Source organism: Notechis scutatus, chromosome 8, assembly GCF_049901735.1.
Source record: "Notechis scutatus isolate UNSWTSFEM ecotype Mainland chromosome 8, rNotScu1.2, whole genome shotgun sequence".
Classification (NCBI taxonomy): Eukaryota; Metazoa; Chordata; class Lepidosauria; order Squamata; family Elapidae; genus Notechis; species Notechis scutatus.
Window position 1 is genome coordinate 13,823,858 of NC_142016.1, and position 22,543 is coordinate 13,846,400.

Below are 22,543 nucleotides of genomic sequence, written 5' to 3' on the forward strand. Positions count from 1 at the left end.
TTTTTGGGACACCCTGACAGCTGTTTCCTGTAGCCTGCTATCTCATGGACTCATCTTGAAGGGATGTGGTACCGGCAAACCCCCCAGTTCCAGTCCTCCTGTGAGGTCTGTTTCCTGCACCGGGACACTGGCTTGCGCCTTCTTTCTCACGACCTGCTCGGAGGTCAGCTGGACTCCTCGAAAGGGCTCCGCTAAGCCAGCCCAGAAACCCGTCAAGTAAAAAAATAATAATAATCCTCCTTCCCCGTTGCACCCCCTCCCAGGACTTCGCTCGTTTTGGCTATCTTGCTGACCTGAATGTTCCCACAACAAGATGGCTTGCGCACCTATATTTACATCCCGTCTTCGTGGGGGGACCCTGACCAGGGGTGGACTTCGGGAGGTTCGCAGGAACCCCTAGCTAAGATTCTGTGCAGTTTGGAGAACCCCCAAATCCCACTCCTGGCTGGCCCTGCCCGCCCCTCCCTGCCCCTCCCAGGAGTCTCCAGGTGGCCTGTTTTGGATGCAGGTCAGTGCACAGTGCGCACGGAGGCTTAGGGAGGGCAAAAAATGGGCCTCTCAGAAGTGGGCCCATTTCCGTTGTCCAGAGAGCCTCCGGAGCCCAGGGACGGCAAAACACCCACCCTGCCATGGTGCAAGAGGCTGACTAGGCCGTGGACCCCATGGCCACCCACACACAGCAGCCGGGCAGAGAACCCTTTGCTAAAAAAAAAATTGATTTTTTTTTTAATTATAACAAACAAGGCAACAAATAAAACCTTCTTTCAATTGTACAGTGTGTTGATTTGGTACATATGTCATGTGCACAATACTTACAGTCCTTTCCTCTTAAGTTTACATTCATATTATATTCTAATCAACATTCGATATCATATTGTATCATTATTATACTATCATTAAAATTTTAATTTCAATTCTAGGCTATCTTTAAGAGCAAATCTCAACTCTTACTAACTTATATTCATATTATAACATTCAGAAATAATCAATTATAATATATCATTACTATTACAATATACAGTACTTCAATTTATTTCTCTTCTATCTAGCCATTCATAAAATAAATCCCAGATCTTTTCTTCTTGTTCTCTAATTGCTAATACTCTTTTCCTTTTTGTTCTCTAATTGTTAATGTTAATCTACTCATTTCTGCAACTCTTTGCTAAAATTGTTGAAGCTCACCCCTGACTCCGACACCAGGGAAGTTTCCAGAAAGTTTCACTAGATGAGCAACTATGTTTGGAAGTCACAGTGCCTTTAATGTACAGCAGGGCTCTCCAAACATGGCAACTTTAAATTCCCAATATTCCCCAGGCATCCATGACTGGCTGGCTAAGGAATTCTGGGAGTTGAAGTCCACAAGTCTTATAAAAGTTTGGAGAGCCCTGATTTATAGTCTTGAAACAAAGTCTGCCACAAGTATTCCGATGGGCCAAAGGCCGTCAATCATCTTACATCTATCTTGGATTCACTTTACCAGTTTCCAATTTGTTTCCAGGAGAAATTCAAAGGGCTGTTTTTGAATCTATAGGGAGTCCTTGACTTACGATCATTTCTTTACTGACTGTTCACAGTTATATCTCTGAAAAAAGGTGACTTATGATGGATTTACACACTTACAACCGTTGCAGCACCCCCATGGTCATGTGATCAAAATTCTGGCGCTTTTCAACTGGCTTGTATTTATGACAGTTGCAATGTCCTGGGGTCAGGTGATAGCCATTAGTAACCTTTGCGGCCTGCTTGCGACAAGGAAACATAATGGGGGAAGCCAGATTCACTTAACAACCATGGCAAAAGGATGGTAAAATTGGGCATGATTCATTTAACAGCTACCTTGTTTCTAACTCGAGGAGTACCTGTAAGAAGGAATTTCTTGACACTGAGAGCTATTAAGGAGCAGAATAGCTTGTCTCCCGGAGTGGTGGGTGTTCCATTGCTGGAGTTTTTCTAGAATAGAATGTAAAAGAATAGGAACAGATTAGAATAGGAATAGGGATAGGAATAGGAATGGAATGGAAATACAGTAGAGTAGAGTATATAGAGTAGAGTAGAGTAGAGTAGAGTAGAGTAGAGTAGAGTAGAGTAGAGTAGAGTAGAGTAGAGTAGAATACAACAGAATTAGAATAGGAATAGAATAGGAGTAGGAATGGAATGGAAATATAGTAGATTAGATTAGATTAGATTAGACTAGAGTAGAGTAGAGTAGAGTAGAGTAGAGTAGAGTAGAGTAGAGTAGAGTAGAATAGAATAATAGAATAGAATAGAATAGAATAGAATAGAATAGAATAGAATAGAATAGAATAGAATAGAAAATATGGAATGGAATGAAGAAGGATACGATAAGAAATAGAATAGAATAAGGAATAGAATAGAATATAGAATAGAATATAGAATAGAATAGAATAGAATAGAATAGAATAGAATAGAATAGAATAGAATAGAATAGAATAGAATAGAATTCTTTATTAGCCAAATGTGATCGGACACACAAGGTATTTGTCTTCGGTGCATATGCTGTCAGTGTACATTAAAAATACACTCATCAAGAATCATAAGATACAACACTTAGTGATAGTCATAGGATACTAAATAAGCAATCAAATCATACTAGGAAACTAAATAAAACCATATAAATCATAAAGATACAAGCAACAAGGTTATAGTCATAAGTGGGAGGAAGAGATAGGTAATAGGCAGGATGAGAAGAAGAATGGTAATACAGTCTTAGTAAATAGTTTTGACAGTCTTGTGGGAATTAGTTGTTTTGCAGAGTGATGGCATTCGGGGGGAAACTGTCCTTGTGTCTAGTTGTTCTGGTGTGGAATGCTCTATAATGTCACTCGCCCATGTGGTGGTATGCTTAGAAACAAGGCTGAAGGGTAGAAGTTGAAACAATTTATGTCCAGGATGTGAGGGGTCTGTAGAAAGATTGGGCAACCATTTATCTGAGATGGCATGAAGACTCCTGCCTTGGACAAAGGGTAGGATTACAAGACCTCTAAGGTCCCTCCTAACCCTATTAATATATGATAATTCTTTGCTGTCAACTGAAAAGTTGATTTATTAACTTAATGCTTTAATTCCTTAAAAGTATGAGTCAAACAAAAAAGATGCAATCCATCAACAATTTGATGGGAAAAGATATGAAAAATATGTGCTGCGGCACATGAGCTAGCCAGAGCCTTTGCCACTTAGACGAAATGTTTTACATCAGTAATTCTCAACTTTAAGATGTCTGGACTTCAACTCTCAGAATTCCCCAGGCAGCTGGGTGGGTGACTTTGGGCCAATCACTCTCTCTCTCTCCGCCAACAACAACAACACCTCATAGGGTTGTTGCGTGAAAAACAGGAGTATTGGGCACATTTGCCACCTTGTTTTATTTTAAAAAATAATAAAAATGGGACTTTTAAAAACTTTAAAAATAATAATAGCCAGTACTTTTCTCTTACTGATTGTGAAGATAGCCCAAATAAACATTCAGGGTGTCCCATGGATATTTTTAAAGAGGAAAATCCTGTTTCTTATGCAGGTGCAATATAGGAATGTGTGGGTGGATGTGTAAGAGACAGCGAGAGAGAGAGAGCGATCTCAAAATCCACATCCCATTAGCTTGCCTAGCTTTGCCTCATATGCTGTGCCCAGTCCTTGCCCCAGACTTGACAGTAGAAAGCTGATTAAATAGCACTTTAGATTGAGTGCCATCTGCACAGGAAAAGAGAAAAAGTGGCATGCCTACTTTTAGAAGAAATTTTTTTTAAGAGACCGGCTGTTCCAAACAACTCTTAAACATACCCGCTTCTGAATATGGTTCATGACAGTAACCGTTTTGCAGATATTCATTGTAGATCAGCAAATAGCATTTCCAGGGTCAGATCTGACCTCTGAAAGATGGCAATGGAGAGAATATGGATGGAAAATACAGGGAGGAGGGATTTGACCAGGTTCAAGGAACTTGAAGTAGACCTTCAAGCAGTGGGCAGGCCCAGGTCTTCTTCTTCCAAAGCACCAGAAGGCAAGACAAGAAGCAATGGATTGAAACTAACTAAGGAGACAGACATCACCCTGCCAACAAAAGTGCGTATAGTCAAGGCTATGGTTTTCCCAGTTGCAATGTATGGCTGTGAAAGTTAGAACATAAGAAAGGCTGAGCGCCTTTGAACTCTGGTGCTGGAGAAGACTCCTGCGAGTCCCTTGGACTGCAAGGCCATCCATCCGGTCAGTCCTAGAGGAGATCAACCCTGACTGCTCTTTAGAAGGCCAGATCCTGAAGAGGAAACTCAAATACTTTGGCCAGCTAATGAGAAGGAAGGACTCCCTGGAGAAGAGCCTAATGCTGGGAACGATTGAGGGCAAAAGAAGGGGATGATAGAGTATGAGGTGGCTGGATGGAGTCACTAAAGCAGTCGGCGTGAGCTTAAATGGACTCCAGAAGATGGTAGAGGACAGGAAGGCCTGGAAGAACATTGTCCATGGGGTCGCAATGGGTCGGACACGACTTCGGGACTAACAACAACAAGGAGAGAGTAACCTACAACTAAGGAGATATTTCCTAACAATAAGAACAATTGGCCAGTGGAATGGCTTGCCTCCAGAAGCTGTAATTCTGTATTTCCTCCAAAGCAGATTTGCTGCTCAGCCACAACACAGACTGCATTCCCAAGGCACCCCAACATGCGTTACTAAAACACGTGTTGAATTTTCAGCGCGTGTTACACTCCAATGATTTAAAGAACATTAATTATGCTTGGCATAAGGGCCTGAGTATTGCCACACATTCAGCCACAAACTATCCAATTGCAGTTTAGCTTAGCGTGGTGTGAATCTAGACCGTGTCTCTTGAGCAACGTTAGCTCCCAACGTTGTGGGAAAACAGGATAAACCTCTGGCTGCCTTTGACCTCCTCAGGAGGAGGAAGAAATACAGATGAACGAAAGCCAACAAGGCCGGACATCTGAGCAGCTTCTATACCTTCACGGCTTGCTTGAAATGCTGGCTTAAGCTTGTTAGAAGTTAAAACCCACCCCTCTCCTAGGAAAATGAAATATTTTAGGATATACTAAAAAGGCAGAATATTTCCCTTAAAAGAGAAGTAGAAACTCAGGCAGAAACTCGCCCCCCCTCCTTTGTTAATGGGTCATTAAAGCCTGGGCCAGTCTATTCTACATAACAAAGATCTATCTCCTTCAGGCAGGCCCATAATAGGAATTAGCCAAAGCTCTTTCATGACATCATCACCTAGCAAGGCTCAACCAAGCCTGGGACTCAGGACAGCCTACAGAGTTACCCCTCCATGGCCCCATGGGAGTCTGACAACCAATCAGAAAACAAGCTCAAATTCAAAGCCTAACAGAGGGCATAAAACCCAGGGACTCTCAGCATCTCTTCCCTTTTTTTCCTCCCAGAAGCTCGAAGGCATGTGATCCTGTTCATCAATAAACCTTCTTTCCAAGCAACTTCCATGATTCCAGTGTCTTTTTCGCCTCTTGGAACTGAACCCAGAAGGATATTTCTTCCAACAAGCTCTTGGAAGCTCCTTTGCAAGCCTGGCTCGGAGAAGGAGGTCAAGGAGAGAATTAATTAGTTAGGAGGAATTCTGGGAGTTGAAGTCCACACATCTTCAAGTTGCCAAGGTTGAAAAATACCACTCTACACTCTCTGTCCTTGTCTGAGGTCTTCTTCCCTATGGACATCTGCCTAGGGCTTTCTCTCTTGTTCAATCTTCTTCTTCTTGTTTTGCAATTCTTGTGTTGAGAATGATGTGCATATTAGATGGCTCATCCATCTGCAGGGGGTTGCAAAGGCTGTTCAAAAGATAAAGTTTAAATTTAGCCTGATTGCCCTTCATTGTGTGTGTGTGTGTGTGTGTGTGTGTGTGTGTGTGTCCCCATATGTATGGTTTTGGTGTCAGCAGAGTGAGAAAATACCCAGGGCCTTGCAGGTGTTTTGCCTGTTTGCCTCAGTCTATTTCCAGCCCTTGCCTGAGGTCACACACAGGTGCTGGCCCATTGGTGACTCAGAAAAAATCACTGAACTACCTCCTCCGCCCATCCCATATCCTCTGGGGGGACTAGCAGCTTTACCACAGCAGTCAGGCCACGGGCAGGAAAGGGGTAGACTGGGCAGAGCCTTTGAAAGGGGCCCAGGCAAATATCTAAGGGAGTGCTAAGAAGAATCGAAGGGCCTGAAGGCAGGACAAGAAATAAGGGAGGGGAACTTATCCAGGAGAGATCCATCCAACCATCCTAGAACTAAGGAAAAACCTTCTGACAGTTAGAACAATTCATCAGTCAAACAATTTACCTCCAGAAATTGTGGGTGCTCCTTCACTGGAGGTTTTTAAGAAGAGACTGGGTAGCCATTTGTCCGGAATGGTATAGACTAGCATGGGTCAGCAACCCATGGCTCTGGAGCCACATGCGGCTCTTTCATCGCTCTGCTGTGGCTCCCTGTTGCCAGTCGGCACCATAATTTTGAGAGGAGCTTCCGGTTGGGGAGGAAGCATGGAGGAGACTCAATGGCAACGGGTGGGACTTCTGGTCGGCTCCACAATTGATAGGGCTTTCAGTTAGGACAAGTAGAGGAGCAAAGAAGGCTGCGCTAAGGGGAGACTCTATGGTGAGGGAACCGGACTTCCGGTCGGCTCCAGAATTGAATGGGGGTGGTGCTTCCAGTTAGGACCCTTTGTGGCTCTTTGGGTGTTTAAGGTTGCTGACCCCTGGACTACACTCTCCTGCTTGAACAGGGGGTTGAATTCGAAGCTATCTAAGGTTCCTTCCAACTCTGTTATTCTGTTCTATTCCGATGTGTAGATCACCTCCTAGAATTCTCCTGCTGGCTGGGGAATTCTGGGAGCTACATGTAGAATGGCTGGGGAATTCTGGGAGATAGAGTTCCCATGCCCAGAAATGACTCAGAAGTTGAGAAATATTTATTCCAGTGATCCCCAACCTTTTTTGTACCATGGACCGGTACAAATGATCCATGGACTGGTACCGGCATCAGCACGCACGACCAAGGCAAGGCGAGCCGAGCGACCAGCCAGCCAGCCGTCCCCCGCTTCTCCCCACCACCTTCAACTCCTTCTTTGTACCTTCTCGCGGTCGATGGGCTTTTCGGGCTCTTTCTTAATTTCCTCCTGAGTAACGCGAGACTCCACCGCCATTGGGACAGCTCTTCGTTTGAAGCTGCCCCCCCCTTCGATGAAACTAAGGCGCGAGGATTCCTTCAGCACCCAAACGCTGCTTTCCAACCGACGACAAGCTCACTCAGAAGCACTTTCTCAAGTGCCGTCGAAACAAGATGGCGGCGCCCAAGCAAAATAGGCGGCCCGGTACGAAATGATCCACGGACTGGTACCGGTCCGGGGCCCGGTGGTTGGGGACCCCTGATTTCTTCAAAGAGAAATGTAGACTACTCATGCGGGACACCCACCAGATTTAGGCAGGTTTAGGTCTTTAACAGCTATTTGAAGTTTCATTGTCTGGCCTTCTGGTTGATACATTCTGCAAGCCTTCTCACATTTTTCCAGGTTTACTTTACTTTACTTTATTGTCATTGCATCTGATACAATGAAATCATCTTCAGTGCACACCACGACCATGAAAATAAACACAAACACACATCCTTCACACTCCACACATTGAACCGAAAATGCCCGACACCGCACCAACACCACACCAACAGTTGAATTCAACAGAGCTACTGCCCTGGGATAGAAGCTGTTTTTCAGCCTATTTGTGCTTGTTATTATCCTGTACCGTCTGCCAGATGGTAACAGTTCAAAAAAAGGGTGCCTGGGATGAGATGGAGCTTTGAGAATGTTTTGAACTTTGGGGTCAGAAAAGGTTTGGGGTCAGAAAAGGCCCATTCTGGCCCCAAGAGTTTGGCAGCTGTGGGAAAAGAAAACGCTGCTGCCGAAACACTTTCATGTTCTACACTGGCATTTCTCAACCTTGGCAACTGGAAGATGCGTGGACAACATCCAAGGGATCCCTGGGAGTTGAAGCCCACACATCTTCAAGTCTCTTCAAGTCCCTAGACATTGACACCAACCTCCTGGGAAACCCTGGCACAAGATCGATCGACATGGCGCACGTTGATCCACTGAGGCTGCCAGACATTTGAAGACAGAAGGACAACTACAGAATAAGAGAAGGGAACACTCTACAAAGTCAGAGCTGCAAATACTGCAACAGTGGTGCCTGCACAAGTCTGCCCCAGAGGTGGCATTCAGCAGGTTCTGACCGGTTCTTGAGAACCGGTAGCAGAAATTTTGAGTAGTTTGGAGAATCAGCAAATACCACCTCTGACTGGCCCCGCCCCCATCTATTCTCCGCCTCCCGAGTCCCAGCTGATTGGCTGGGTCTTCTTTTGTTGCCCTGAACAGGAGAACAGAGCTGGAAAGCAGGTTAGTAGGATGGGGAGGGAATGGAGATTTTGCAGTAACCTTCCCCTGCCACACCCACCAAGCCACACCCTCAGAACTGGTAGTAAACATTTTTGAATGCCACCACTGCTCTGCCCAACATGCAGCAGAACATTCCATGCCCGTATAGCCTGCACTGGGTTTTACTACTGGTGGGTGTGGCTTGGTGGGTTTGGCTTGGTGGGCATGGCAGGAGAAAGAGACTGCAAAATCCCCATTCCCTCCCCACTCCTGGGGGAAGGTCACTGAGAAATCCCATTCCCTCCACAACCCACTAACCTGCCTTGCAGCTCTGTTCTCCTGTGCAGGGCAACCAAAGAAGACCCAGCCGATCAGCTGGGACTCAATGGGAGGCGGAGAATAGATGGGGGCAGGGCCGGTCAGAGGTGGGATTTGCCAGTTCTCCAAACTACTCAAAATTTCCGCTACCGGTTCTCCAGAACTGCTCAGAACCTGCTGAATGCCACCTCTGCATATAGGCCTTACCAGGCACCTGGGAACACACTGTGGACAGCCCACAACCCATTAGATGTCAAGGTCCTCTTCGAACACGATGGATCAACATCATCACCATCATCTTCTTCTTCAAGTTGCCAAGATTGAGAAACACAGGCTGAACTTATTTCTGTAGGCCGTTTGGGAATTATTCCATCAAAAACCTGGATCTAAATCTTCAAAAGGAATGAAAGAACCGGCCTGTCACTTTCATTACCTCCCACAGTTAAGAGTTCTGGGGGAAAAAAGTGTGTGTGGGGGTATCTCTTCACTGATTTCACTTTTAGGAGTTTCTTTGCCTACAGCCTCCTCATGCATTTCTGCACCACTGCAGGCAAAGTAGAGTCTTCTGTCATCTTCATAGAGATTACAAGATAATTTCTGGGTATGTTCCAGCCTTTTCCAACTGGAAAAAATGCTTAAAAATGCTCCTTTCTATCCACATTTTTTTTTTTTGCATGGGGAAGGATTCTGGAAATAGTCTGGCCACAGAACTGGGACAGAAAACATACAGTCTGCGCAAAAAAATGTATTACAAGTTTATCAGCACTTTGAATGTGCCATTTAGTGTTCATGCAGTAAACACCGTTTCTAGATCTTACTGTCATCCTTGTGGTTAGTGGTCACCAGCTACCAAAGGTTGCAGTTGCTGGTTATGTGTCTAGTCTAGTGAAGAGAAGGACTACGGGTGACATGTTAACAGTCTTCCAATATTTGAGGGGCTGCCACAAAAAAAGAGGGGGGTCGGTCTATTCTCCAGAGCACTTGAGGGCAGGACAAGAAGTAACTGAGGTAAACTTATCAAAGAGAGATCCAACCTTGAACTAGGAAGAAATTTCCTGACAGTGAGAACAATTAATCAGTGGAACGGTTTGTCTCAGGAAGAGACAATAATTGGGGTTTTTAAAAGAAAAGATTGGACAGCCAATCTCTTCTTTTGTTCCAATAGGGTCTGTTCTGCTTGAACAAGAGATTGGACTAGAACAGGGGTCTCCAACCTTGGCAAAGCTGGCTGAGGAATTCTGGGAATTGAAGTCCACAAGTCTTAAAGTTGCCAAGGCTGGAGACCCCTGGACTAGAAGACTTCCAAGATCCCTTCCAACCAGGGGTGGGCTGCTGGGGTTTCGCAGGGGTTCGGGAGAACCCCCTAGCTAAGTTTCTGTGCAATTCGGAGAACCCCAACATCCCACTCCTGGCTGACCCTGCCCACCTGCCCCTCCCCTCCCAGGAGTCCCCACATGGCCCATTTTGGATGCAGGTAAGTGCAGGGCGTGTGCAAAAACTTGGGGAGGGTGAAAAGTGGGCCTCCTGGAAGTTTGAGAAGGCCATAAATGGGCCCGTTCCCAGCTTCCAGACATTCTAGAGCAGGGGTCTCCAACTGTGGCAACTTTGAGACTGGTGGACTTCAACTCCCAGAATTCTTCAGCCAGCCTGAGGAATTCTGGTAGTTGAAATCCACCAGTCTTAAAGTTGCTACGGTTGAGGGGCTGCCACAGAGAGGAAGGAGTCAAACTATTTTCTAAAGCACCTGAAGGCCAGACAAGGAATAATGGATGGAAACTGAACAAGGAGAGATTCAACCTGGAAATAAGGAGAAACTTTCTGACAGTGAGAACCATCAACCATAGCTGTTGCCTTTGGAAGTTGTGGGAGCTTCATCACTTGAGACTTTCAAGAAGAGATTGGACTCCCATCTGTCAGAAATGGGGTAGGATCTCCTGCTTGGGCAGGGGGTTAGACTAGATGACCTACAAGGTCCCTTCCAACTCTGATTATCTGTTATCTATAGCAGGGGTCAGCAGGGGTTAAACACTCAAAGAGCCACAAATGTCCTAACCAGAAGCCACCCATTCAATTCTGGAAATCTGGTTCCCCCACCATAGAGTCTCCTCCTAGCACGGTGTCCTTTTTCCTTTTACTGTCTGGCGACAGGGAGCCGCAGAAGAGGGATGAAAGAGCCACATGTGGCTCCAGAGCCCTGGATTGCTTTTCAGTAAGCTGAAAAGATCAGGCAACTTTTAAATAGTTCTGGTGTTCTGTCTAAATGCCCATGATCATATTTATTTACTTTGGGGGAAAAAATGACCCCAGGTTTTCTCAATCTGCTATGTTCCATGTGTGTGGAGACTGTCTGGAACCCCAACATTGTTTTAACCATGGGAGTTGTAGTCTTAAGTAGAATTCTTTATTGGCCAAGTGTGATTGGACACACAAGGAATTTGTCTTGGTGCAAATGCTCTCAGTGTACATAAAAGAAAAGAGACATTCGTCAAGAATCATCAGGTACAACACTGAATGATAGTCATAGGGTACAATAAGCAATCAAATCATACTAGGAAACAGTCGATATAAATCATTAGGATACAAGCGACAAGGTTACAGTCATACAGTCACAAGTGGGACTTGTGGAGACATCTGGAGAATATCAAAGTGGGACGCCTAGATAATGTTGTCTCCCAAGAACTCCTCTTTCAAAATTTAATGTGGCTTCTGGATCTGATGACCCAATCCTTCCAGAGATTTGCCTCTGTATGCGGCACTGAAAAATGAAACACCCAAAGAAGTTTGGGAATAAATCATGGCAATCAGTCAAGAGATACAGGATAGGGGGATATCTTTTTCTTTTTCCAAATTGCAATCATTTTGATTACATTGAAGAGCAACTGTCGCTTGAATGCTGATCTCTTTTTTTGCATATATTGAAACTCCGGTGGTGGGTAGAATTTGACACCTTTATCTGAATCTCTATCGGATTCTAATAACCTGTTTTTATTTTTAGATATAAAGCACAAGCCATCTCAAAAAATAAAATAAAAAAAAAGCAAACCATTTTTTTTCCACTCTCATCTCTGCATTGGCTTCCTGCTGTGGTAGCTTGCTCTGAAGGTGCTAAAAATGTCCAGGGTGAGATCAAGAGTGAAGGCTTCAAAACTTAAAGGAAGTTTGGAAATTAAGCTAAAAATACTTTATTTTCTTTTTTTATTTTTTATTTTAACTAACCTAAGGGCAGAAGCCACCAGAAACTTTTCCTGCTGTAAGGCCCTACTGACAAAGCTCACATTTTAACATAACTTGTACAGCAGAACCTCCTGCTGGATTATACATTTTCTGATGCTCTCTGGCCTACAAATAAAGGTAGTCCTTGACTTATGACCACAGTTGAGCCTGAAATTTCTGTTGTTAAGTGAGACATTTGTTGAGTTTTGCCCCATTTTAAGACCTTTCTTGCCACAGCTGTTAAGCGAATCATTGCAGTCATTAAGTTAGTAACATGGTTGTTAAATGAATCTGGCTTCTGTTGACTCAGAAATTTGCAAAAGGGGATCATGTGATCCTAGGACCCTGTGAACACCCCAAATATGAGTCAATTGTGCCATGTGTCTGAATTGTGGATCATGTGACCATGGGGGAAATGCTGCAACAGTTGTAAGTGTGAAAAAGAGCCATAAGTCACTTTTTTCAGTGCCGTTGTAACTTTGAACTGTCACTAAATGAACTGTTGTAAATTGAGGACTATCTGCAGCTTGCCAATGTCTATGCTGGCTAGGGATGATGGAAATTGAGGTCCAAAATATCTGGAAGCATTAAGTTTTTAAAGCATTAAAGCTATAGAGCACTGCACACCAGAACAACTAGACACAAGGACAGTTTTTCCCTGAACACCATCACTCTGCTAAACAACTAATTCCCTCAACACTGTCCAACTATTTACAAAGTCTGCACTACTATTACTATTAATCTTCTCATCACTTCTTATCTCTCATCCCCTGTGACTGTATGACTGTAACTTTGTCGCTTGTCTCCTTACGATCTATATTGACTGTTTTCTAGTATGATTTGATTGTTTATTGTACCCCATGACTATCATTAAGTGTTGTACCTGATGATTCTAGACTCTTGACGAATGTATCTTTTCTTTTATGTACACTGAGAGCATTTGCACCAAGACAAATTCCTTGTGTATCCAATCACACTTGGCCAATAAAAGAATTCTATTCTATTCTATTAAAGCACCTGATGGCAGGACAACAAGCAATGGGTGGAAACTAATCAAGGAGAGAAGCAGCCTAGAACTAGAAGGAGAAATTTCCTGACATTTAGAACAATTAATCAGTGGAACAATTTGCCTTCAGAAGTTGCAAATTTAGGGATTAGAGGTGGCATGAGAGCAGTATTCCGGTATTTGAGGGGCTGCTATAAAGAAGAAGGAGTCAAGTTATTCTCCAAAGCATCCGAGAGCAAGACAAGAAGCAATGGGTGGAGACCAATCAAGGAGAGAAGCAACCTGGAATTAAGGAGAAACGTCTTGACAGTGAGAACAATTAATCAGTGGAACAACTGGCCTCCAGAAGTTGTAGATGCTCCAACACTGGAAGTTTTTAAGAAACCGCACAACCATTTGTCTGAAATAGTATAGGGTTTCCTTCCTGGGCAGGGGGTTGGACTAGAAGACCTCCAAGGTCCCTTCCAACTCTATATTTCTGTTAAGTTGCTCTTCCCTGGTCTATTTACACATATATTTGCTCTGCTTTTCTTTCAAAGAACTCAAGGTGATCCTGATCGGGTCCAGGTGCCACCAGGTGCTGTTTATGATCTTAGGTGGGAATTCAAAGGCTCTGCCTGAACACGTTTAACTCTTTGGAGAATTAGGAGAACATACAGGCAGTCCTTGAGTTACAACCACAGTTGGGACAAGAATTTCTATTGCTGAGCAAGTGGGTTGTTAAGTGACCTGTGCCCAAATTTACGACCATTTTTGACACAGTTGTTAAGTGAATCATAGCATTAAGTGAATTTGCATTGACCCTCCTTTCCCCCATGGATTTTCTTTATAAGAAGCCAGCTGGGAAGTGTTGGAAGAATTATCCTTCTGGGTTCAGTTCCAAGTGGGGGAAAAGACACTGGAAACATGGTGACTGCTTGGAAAGATGGTTTAATGGTGGACAGGACCACATGCCTTGGGCGAAGAAAGAAGGAAAAGGTGCAAGATGCTGAGAAACCCTTAGTTTTATACCCTCTGCTGGGCCCCACCTTAGTGCTTCCTGTTCCTGTGTAAGAAATGTATCCCATTGGCTGTCAGACTCCTAGGGGCGGGGTCTTAGCTAACTTTGTAGGCTTTGTCTGGACCACATGGCTTCACCTGAGTGTTGGCTGATACAATCTTCCCAGGCCAGGTGGTGAGGTGGGTAGAGGCCTTTGTTATGGAGAATACTCTGGCCCAGGCCTGAATGGCCCATTAGCTAAAGTGTGGGGGTGGGCTGAACTTCTGTCTCTCTGAACTTCTCCTTTACTCTTTTTAGGGGAAATATTCTGCCTTTATAATATTTCCTAGGATATTTTCATTTTTCTAGGAAGAGGGGTGGGTTTTAAATTTCCAACAGAAGGTTGTAAATAACAATCTTATGACCCCTGGATGTCGCAGCGGTCACCAATACATTCCAGTTGCCAAGCACCCACAGTTTACTCGTAGGACCATGGGTGTGTTGCCACAGCCCTAAGCGCAAGGACTGGCCATTCATTAGTGGCCATTGTGATTTTGGGCGGCTGTATGGCTCTTTAGTTGAGGACTACCCTCTAATATTCACGGAATTGTATTCAGTCGGCTCAGGTCAAGGTTCAAATCCACACCGAGACGGTGACACTTCATGAGCCTCGGACCAGCAATCCAGCCTGTCTAACAGGATGTTAAGGGGAAAAAAAATGAAGGCAATCCTGTTTGTAACTTTGAACAGCCTTGGAAGGAAAGAGGAGAACACAGTGGTCAGATAAGCTCAGCCATTCATTCCCCATACATACCAAACCCATATTTAGTCAGAATGGAGTTGAAAGGGACCTTGGATGCAGGGGTGGGCTTCAAAATTTTTTAGCAACAGGTCGCTGGGTGGTCGTGGCCTAGTTGGCCTCCTGCACCACGGCGGGAGGGGGGGGCGTTTTTGCTCTCCCCAGGCTCCGGAGGCTCTCTGGAAGCCGGAAACAGGCCCATTTCCAGCCTTCCCAAACTTCCGGGAGGCCCGTTTTCCACCTTCCCTGAGCGTCCATGTGCACCCTGCACTTACCTGCATCCCAAACGGGGCCGTGTGGGGACTCTGGGGAGGGGAGGGGTGGGCGGGGCCAGCCAGGAGTAGGATTTGAGGATATTCTCCAAACTGCACAGAATCTTAGCTAGGGGCTCTCCCGAACTCCTGCAAATCCCCAGCAGCCCATCCCTGACTTTTGAATGCAAGATTTCCACTGCTCTGCAAGACCGTTGTTGAGTTCTGTCCGATTTTACGACCTTTCTTTTTTCAGTGTCCATCGTAACTTAGGACAGTCACTAAATGGACTATTTGAAGTCCAGGACTACCTGTAAATAACTGTGATTTCAGTCCTTCTGATAGCTACTTTGGTGTTAATACTCCTCCAACTCACAACAATTTGTTTAGTGACCATTTGAAGTTGCAACAGCACTGAAAAAAATGACTTATGACTTTTTTTTTACGCACTTATGACTGCTGCAGCATCCCCACGGTTACATGATCAAAATTCAGATGATTGGCAACTGGTTCATATTTATGACGGCTGTCATGTCTCGGGGTCCCGATAAGAAAAGTCAACGGGGAAGCCAGATGCACCTAACAACTATGTTACGAACTTAATAACTGCAGTGATTCACTTAACAGCTGTCATAAAATGGGGGTGAAAGCTCACTTAACAAATGTCTCACTTGACAACCTAAGTCTGGGGCTCAATGGTGGTCATAAGTCAAGGACTACTTGTAAGTTGTTTATCCTTCCATTCTTTCGGTTCAGACTTAATCCGCCGCCCTACATAGCCTCTTTCTCCGCACACTTTCTCATGTTGGAAGAAGTATCTTTCTGAGTTCAGTTCCAAGTGGGGAAAAAGACACTGGAAACATGGAAGCCGTTTGGAAAGATGGTTTATTGATGAACAGGATCAGTGGTGGTTATTCAGCTGGTTCTGACCAGTTCTGGAGAACCGGTAGCGGAAATTTTGAGAAGTTCGGAGAACCGGCAAATCCCACCTCTGACTGGCCCCACCAACCCCATCTCTTCTCTGCCTCCCATTGAGTCCCAGCTGATTGGTTGGGTCTTCTTTGGTTGCCCTGCACAGGAGAACGGAGCTGGAAAGCAGGTTAGTGGGATAGGGAGGGAAGGGGGATTTTGCAGTATCCTTCCCCTGCCACGCCCACCAAGCAATGCCCACAGAACCAGTAGTAAAAAGTTTCAAATCCCACCACTGAACAGGATGGGTTCCTGGGCAGAAAAGGGAAGAAAATGCTGAGAGTCCCTGAGTTTTGCCCTCTCTGGGCTTTCAACTTCGTGGGGCACAGGAAGAATATCCTGATTGGTTGCTGTCAGAGGTCATAGCTAGCTCTGTAGGTTGTCTGTGTGCTAAGTTTGGTTGAAACTTGGTGGGTGGTGCAATGAAGGGCAATTAAATGGCTCTGCCTGAAGGAGGTAGATCTTTGTTATGTAGAATAAACTGGCCCAGGCCTTAATGGCCCATTAACAAAGGTGGGGGGAGCTGAGTTTCTGTCTCTCTAGAGCAGGCTTGTCCAACCCGCGGCCCACGGGCCGCATGCGGCCCAGGTCGCCTCGTAATGCGGCCCAACGCCCACCCCAACCTTCATGAAAGATCCAGCAAGGAGGAGGAGGAGAGGCAGGCGCGAGCGGGCGAGGCGAGCAACAGAAAAGGCGGGCAGCCGCAGCCCAAAAGTCCCGCCCGCCACCTCCTGCTGTTGCCGCCACCACCGCTGCTGCTTCTGCCCCCGCCGCCGCTGCCGCCGCTGCTTCTGCCCCGTTGCCGCTGCCGCCGCTGCTGCTTCTGCCCCAGCTGCCGCCACCGCCGCTGCTGCTTCTGCCCCCGCCACAGCTGCCACCGCCGCTGCATTTGCAGGAGGAGAGGTAGGCGTGAGGCGGGCGAGCTTTCTTTCCCCCTCCCGCCACCCCAAAATTTGGCCGGAAAATTAATAAAAATAAATAATTTGCAGGAGGAGAGGTAGGCGTGAGGCAGGCGAGCTTCCCCAACCACCCCGCAAAATTTGGCCGGAAAATTATAAAATAAAAAATAAATAATTTTTAATAAATAATTAATAATAAATAATTTAATTTAATTTAATTTAATTTAATTTAATTTAATTTAATTTAATTTAATTTAATTTAATTTAATTTAATAATTTAATTTAATTTAATTTAATTTAATTTAATTTAATTTAATTTAATTTAATTTAATTTAATTTAATTATTTAATTTATTATTTAATTTAATTATGTGCCCAAACCAAATTTTCATCTTCTAATGTGGCCCAGGGAAGGTGAAAGGTTGGACACCCCTGCTCTAGAGTTTCTACTTCTCTTTTAGGGAAAATATTCTGCCTTTTTAGTATATCCTAAAATATTTCATTTTTCTAGGAGTGGGGTGGGTTTTAACTTCCAACAGCATAACACCAGAAAGCTATAATAAAGGGAATACATATTTAATACTTCATGTTTTGTCAGCAGCAAGAATTGTATTTGCACAATATTGGAAAAATGAGGATACCCCTACAGATGAAAACATAATTTAGAAAATATTAGACCGGATATAGATGGATAGATTTACATAAAAAACAAAAGACAAGGAAGAAACAGAATATTTGGATATGTCTTATCCGTGGTTAGATAAAAGAGGTAGAAATTAGAAGATGAAAAAAAAATCACCATTATGTATAATAAGTAAAGGATGGAAAATTATTATTATAAATAAGCAAACATTATCAGCATTATTACTATTATTATTTTTACTATTATCATTATTATCAAAATTATTATTATTTTGTAAACCTAAAATGACTCAGACAATGCACTGTTCATTTAGCACCTGTGTACTGTATATTTAAGGAAAAAATGTATAATAATTTTTTTTTTAAAAAAGTAATTCCTGAATAAATTGTGCAATTGTGCATAGCTTTGTGCATAGATGCTTACCGACTTGGTTGATCCATGTGCCGTCTGAATCCTGAACTGAACTAAAGGAGGAGAAGCATAGATCTCCCCCCACCTTCACCCCCTCTTCCATGACATAGTTTCCATTCCAGAATAATAACCCATCACAGGTGAACAAACCTCAGGCAGAAACTGTAGTTTCAGTTGCTGGTTGATTATTCCTTTGTCACATAGGTGGCTGGTTAAGTGGCTGGATTGTTGAGGGGATCTGGTGGATAAATCTCAAAGGCTTAAGAAAGAGACACCTTTTTCCAGTTTGAGAAAGATGCTCTCGCTCTTAAACTGGGGAAGGGATAAAACAAACCAGGAAGACAACAAAGTGAATTCAAGGTGAAATATTCAGTGTATTTCTGAACCTTTGATCTGTTGACTGGTAGGAAGTTTCCCCCTTTGTCCTTGCCCCTTGTCATAAGTGCAAAATATCATGGTTTCAAAAACAAAAGGAGCTTATAGGTCACAGATAAGCTACTTGGAACCACAGACCAAGTTGTTATAGACAGAAGGGCAAAACTGCAAAGAATGAGGTCACAGGGAGACCAGAAACAAAAAGTACAGACACTGATAATTGCTTCATTAACAAATTCCTTACTAAGCTAGCCGTGGAGATCTCCCAGCTCCTACATTCTTCAAATTTGTTGTCAGACTGGCCAGCTTCTTCATCAGCGCTGGTCAATCAAGGATAAGTAAAGTTTAAAGTGGACAAACCTTTAACCACCCACCCAAAAGGGAGAGGTGGGCAGGAGCAGAGGTGGTATTCCGCAGGTTCTGACCAGTTCTAGAGAACCGGTAGCGGAAATTTTGAGTAGTTCGGAGAACTGGTGGTAACTTTCTTCCAAGAGTGGGGAGGGAAGGGAGATTTTACAGGATCCTTCCCCTGCCATGCCCACCAAGCCATGCCATGTCCACCAAGCCACACCCTCCAAATCATGCCCCGCCCACCAAGCCATGCCATGCCCACCAAGCCACACCCTCCAAATCATGCCATGCCCACCAAGCCACGCCCACCAAGCCACGCCCACAGAACCGGAAGTAAAAAATTTTGAATCCCACCACTGAGAGTTGGCAGGATATGGTATAATAAGTCAAGATGGCGGTCAACGTCTCCCCCATGAAGGCAGGAAGACTTTTGATCACATCACTGTGGCCACCGTTGAACATAGAATTGTAGGGACCTCAGAGTTCTTCTAGTTCAACCCCCTGCTCAAAGGGGTTGCCAGACTGGCCAGCTTCTGCATCAAGCGCTGGTCAAATTTGGATGTATTTGTCTGAATTTTGATCACGTGACCACGGGGATGCTGCAATGATTGTAAGTGTGAAAACTGGTAATGAGCAGAGGTGGGGGTATTCAGCAGGTTCTGACCAGTTCTGGAGAACCGGTAGCGGAAATTTTGAGTAGTTCAGAGAACTGGTGGTAACCAGAGGTGGGTTTCTACCGGATCTGTCCACCTCTGTAGAACCGGTAGCTCTGAAGAGCAGCAGACATAGAACCGGTTCTATGTCTGCTGATGTTTTTGCCCACCCGCCCACCTGGGCTCTAACCTTCTTACCTGATCTTTATTTCTGATTTTTCAACTTCAACTGCCGAACGAGGCACAGCTGAAGTTAAAAAAGCAGGAAAAGAGGGCTGTTTCAAAGGCTGTTTCTCTTCACACAGCATGCTGATGACGATTTACAGGCGCGCGGTTCACAACGTGCAGGGAAGCTCCCCGAACCGGTCGTTAACCCTCTCGTATCCCACCCCTGGTGGTAACCTTCCCCCAGGAGTGGGGAGGGAATGGAGATTTTACAGGATCCTTCCCCTGCCCTGCCCACCAAGCCATGCTCACAGAACCAGTAGTAAAAAAAAATTGAATCCCACCACTGTGTGAAAAATGGTCGCAAGCCACTTTTTCAGTGCCTTGGTCACTTTGAACGGCCACTAAATGAACTGTTGTAAGGCTAGAACTGCTTGTATAGAGGTAGGTCCCCAGGTGAAATAGTTTTAGTCTGCAACCCTACATCTTCAGATGAAGTCAAGTTGGTTAAATCAGAAGATCCTATTTCTGTTAAGAGGTGAGCAAGGCTGCCCTGTTCCTTTCCGGATGAATGAGAGAGGGGGCTTAGGTATCACTTTCACTTGGCTTTTTTCTATTCCATGTGATGCTCCAGAGAACGGCTAGAATGCTGAAGTTTGTATTTTGTTTTTCCTTGCTATTGTTTGGCTGCCCTGACAACTCGCTAGCAGGAAAGAGGGAGGCATATATACAGGTAAGCCCTCGACTTACAACCGGGTTGCTTAGCAATGGTTCGAAGTTACGACGGACCTTCCTGGAGGTACTTCCAACCCGGTTCCAAAGTTCTAATGGCCACCCCTACCTCCAGCTTTCATGTGACTGCTTGGCAACTGGCCAGCTCCGTTAACAATCATAAGTCAAGGACCACCTGCATATCGGAACGGGAAAGCCTTCCGAATGCCAGAAGGTCTACAAATCCTGAGCAAGTGTGAATATTGATTTTCAAGAGAGAATCCTTTCCAGAGGTAGCATTCAGCCGGTTCTGACATACCGGTAGCAGGAATTTTGACTAGTTCAGAGAACCGGCAAAGACCACCTCTGGCTGGACCCACCCACCTACCCCTGTCCTATCTTGTCCTATCTCCCCAAAGCACGCTCTGATAGAACCAGTGGGGGGGGGGGAATTTGGAATCCCACCGCTGATCCTTTCTCCATTCAGCCTCTGCCATGGCTCCTGCCCTGTGGAAACTCTTAGCCCCTTAGATGAGGTTGGCTCCCACCCTCCTGATGTTTCATAATGTTGGAAGAAAATATCCTTCTGGGTTCAGTTCCCAGTGGGGAAAAAGACACTGGAAACGTGGAGGCTGTTTGGAAAGATGGTTTAATGGTGGACAGGACCACGTGGCTTGGAGCTCCAAAGTGAAAAGGATGATCACATGCTGGGTGAAGGAAAAGAAGGGAAGAAGAGGGCAGAGATGCTGAGAAACCCTTAGTTTTATACCCTCCGTTGGGCCCCACCGTAGTGTTTCCTGTTCCTGTTTAAGAAATGTATACCCATTGGCTGTCAGACTCCCGGGGTGGGAGGGTCTTAGCTAACTTTGTAGGCTTTGTCTGGACCACATGGCTTCACCTGAGTGCTGGCTGATGGAATCTTCCCAGGCCAGGTGGTGAGATGGGCAGAGGCCTTTGTTACGTAGAATACTCTGGCCCAGGCCTTAATGGCCCGCCCATTAACAAAGGTGGGGATGAGCTTCTGCTTCTGAGTTTCTACTTCTCTTTTTAGGGGAAATATTCTGCCTTTTTAATATATCCTATGATATTTCAATTTTTCTAGGAGGGGGTGGGTGCTAACTTCCTACAATAAGAACCTCCAGGCCAGGCTCGACCAGGTGGTTTGAGGACCTCCAATGGGGGAGCTTCATCCTGGAGGTGGTTGATTAACCAAAATTAACAAAATCCTTCCTTTCCCCCAATCCATGTGTTTGTCTCTGATTCCCTAGAAGACCTGTACAAACCAACACCAGAGGCAATCGCCTGGATAGCTGAACTGGACGTCCAGGTATGAGCAGAGGTAGGATTCAATTTTTTGAACAACCGATTCTATGGGCGTGGCTTAGTTGGTGGGCGTGGCTTGGTGGTCATGTGATTGGCTGGGCGTGGCCAACTCAATATCACTCACATCGAGGCACGCATCTCCTCGCCTGGCCTCTCGTGACTGTGGGTATGCTGCAACAGTCGTAAGTGTGAAAAAGGGTCATGTCACTTTTTTCAGTGCCACTATAACTTTGATTGGTCACTCCACACAAGCAAAGTACCAGCAAAGGAGGGGGAAAAAACTCTAGAGAGGTTCCTGAGACAGGAAGTCTAGTCCTGCCAAGAATGTAATAAGGGTTAACGGAGAGGCAGTTTCTGTAAGCAACACCAGAATGTTTCCTTCCTGTCTTCCTTACAGGATTAGACCAGTAAATTTCTCCTAACAACTGGTTCTCCGAACTGCTTAGAATGTTAACAACCGGTTCTAGCGAATAGGTGCGAACTGGTAGAATCCCACCCCTGCCTGTGGGCCATTGTTTTCCCAATTTGTCTGATCATCTGGTAGATCTAAACTTTCTCGGCTAGCAGAGAATGAGGGAAGAAGGCAGAAGGCTTCCTCTTGAGATAAGAGCTGCAGCAGAAGGCGATGACCAGAGGACCTCCTTTCTGGCTTCAAGACCCACCTGGCTTTCTTCATGAAGAAGAAAGAGCTTGAAATGTTCTATCGTGGGACCTGTAATCTAAGGAAGCCTTTTGTCTTCCACTTATTTTGTTTCATCACTTCTGTCTCTGGAGCACAAGGAACAATGCAGGTTGGATGATCCATGGATTAAAGCTGAATTCCACACCGATGCAGTGATGAAAATTTCTACATTATCATCATCAACCATTACCATCACCGCTATTGTTGTACTATTGAAGGAATGTGTCAATTTAGACAATTTTTTTTCATGTCCGTTCATAAAACAGCTAAAACTGAGGAATATTTTAAGGTTTTGGGGGAGCTGATGCTAATTAAGACTGTATTTACATATCCTAGGTAATTGCAATTTTATAGGGATTAGTTTGTATTTCAAACACATACAAATTTGTTTGAAATGTGTTTTC

The 22,543-nt window shown here is 44.8% G+C and overlaps 1 long non-coding RNA gene across 3 annotated transcripts in view; it reads right to left on the bottom strand.

Annotated features, from left to right (window-relative positions):
* The window catches only part of LOC148129894 (uncharacterized), a 55,019-nt gene extending 36,731 nt beyond the window's left edge, over positions 1-18,288 (bottom strand). The window contains exons 1-3 of one of the 3 annotated variants that reach the window (XR_015750471.1): positions 17,986-18,288; positions 17,892-17,954; positions 764-1,950 (exon numbers count right to left, since the gene is read on the bottom strand). This is a non-coding gene — a long non-coding RNA (uncharacterized LOC148129894). Of the gene's footprint in view, positions 1-763; positions 1,951-4,162; positions 5,808-17,891; positions 17,955-17,985 lie in introns of those variants that run through there. The other 2 variants (XR_015750470.1, XR_015750472.1) reach the window with 2 other exon arrangements.
* Between the last annotated feature and the right edge of the window lie 4,255 nt (positions 18,289-22,543).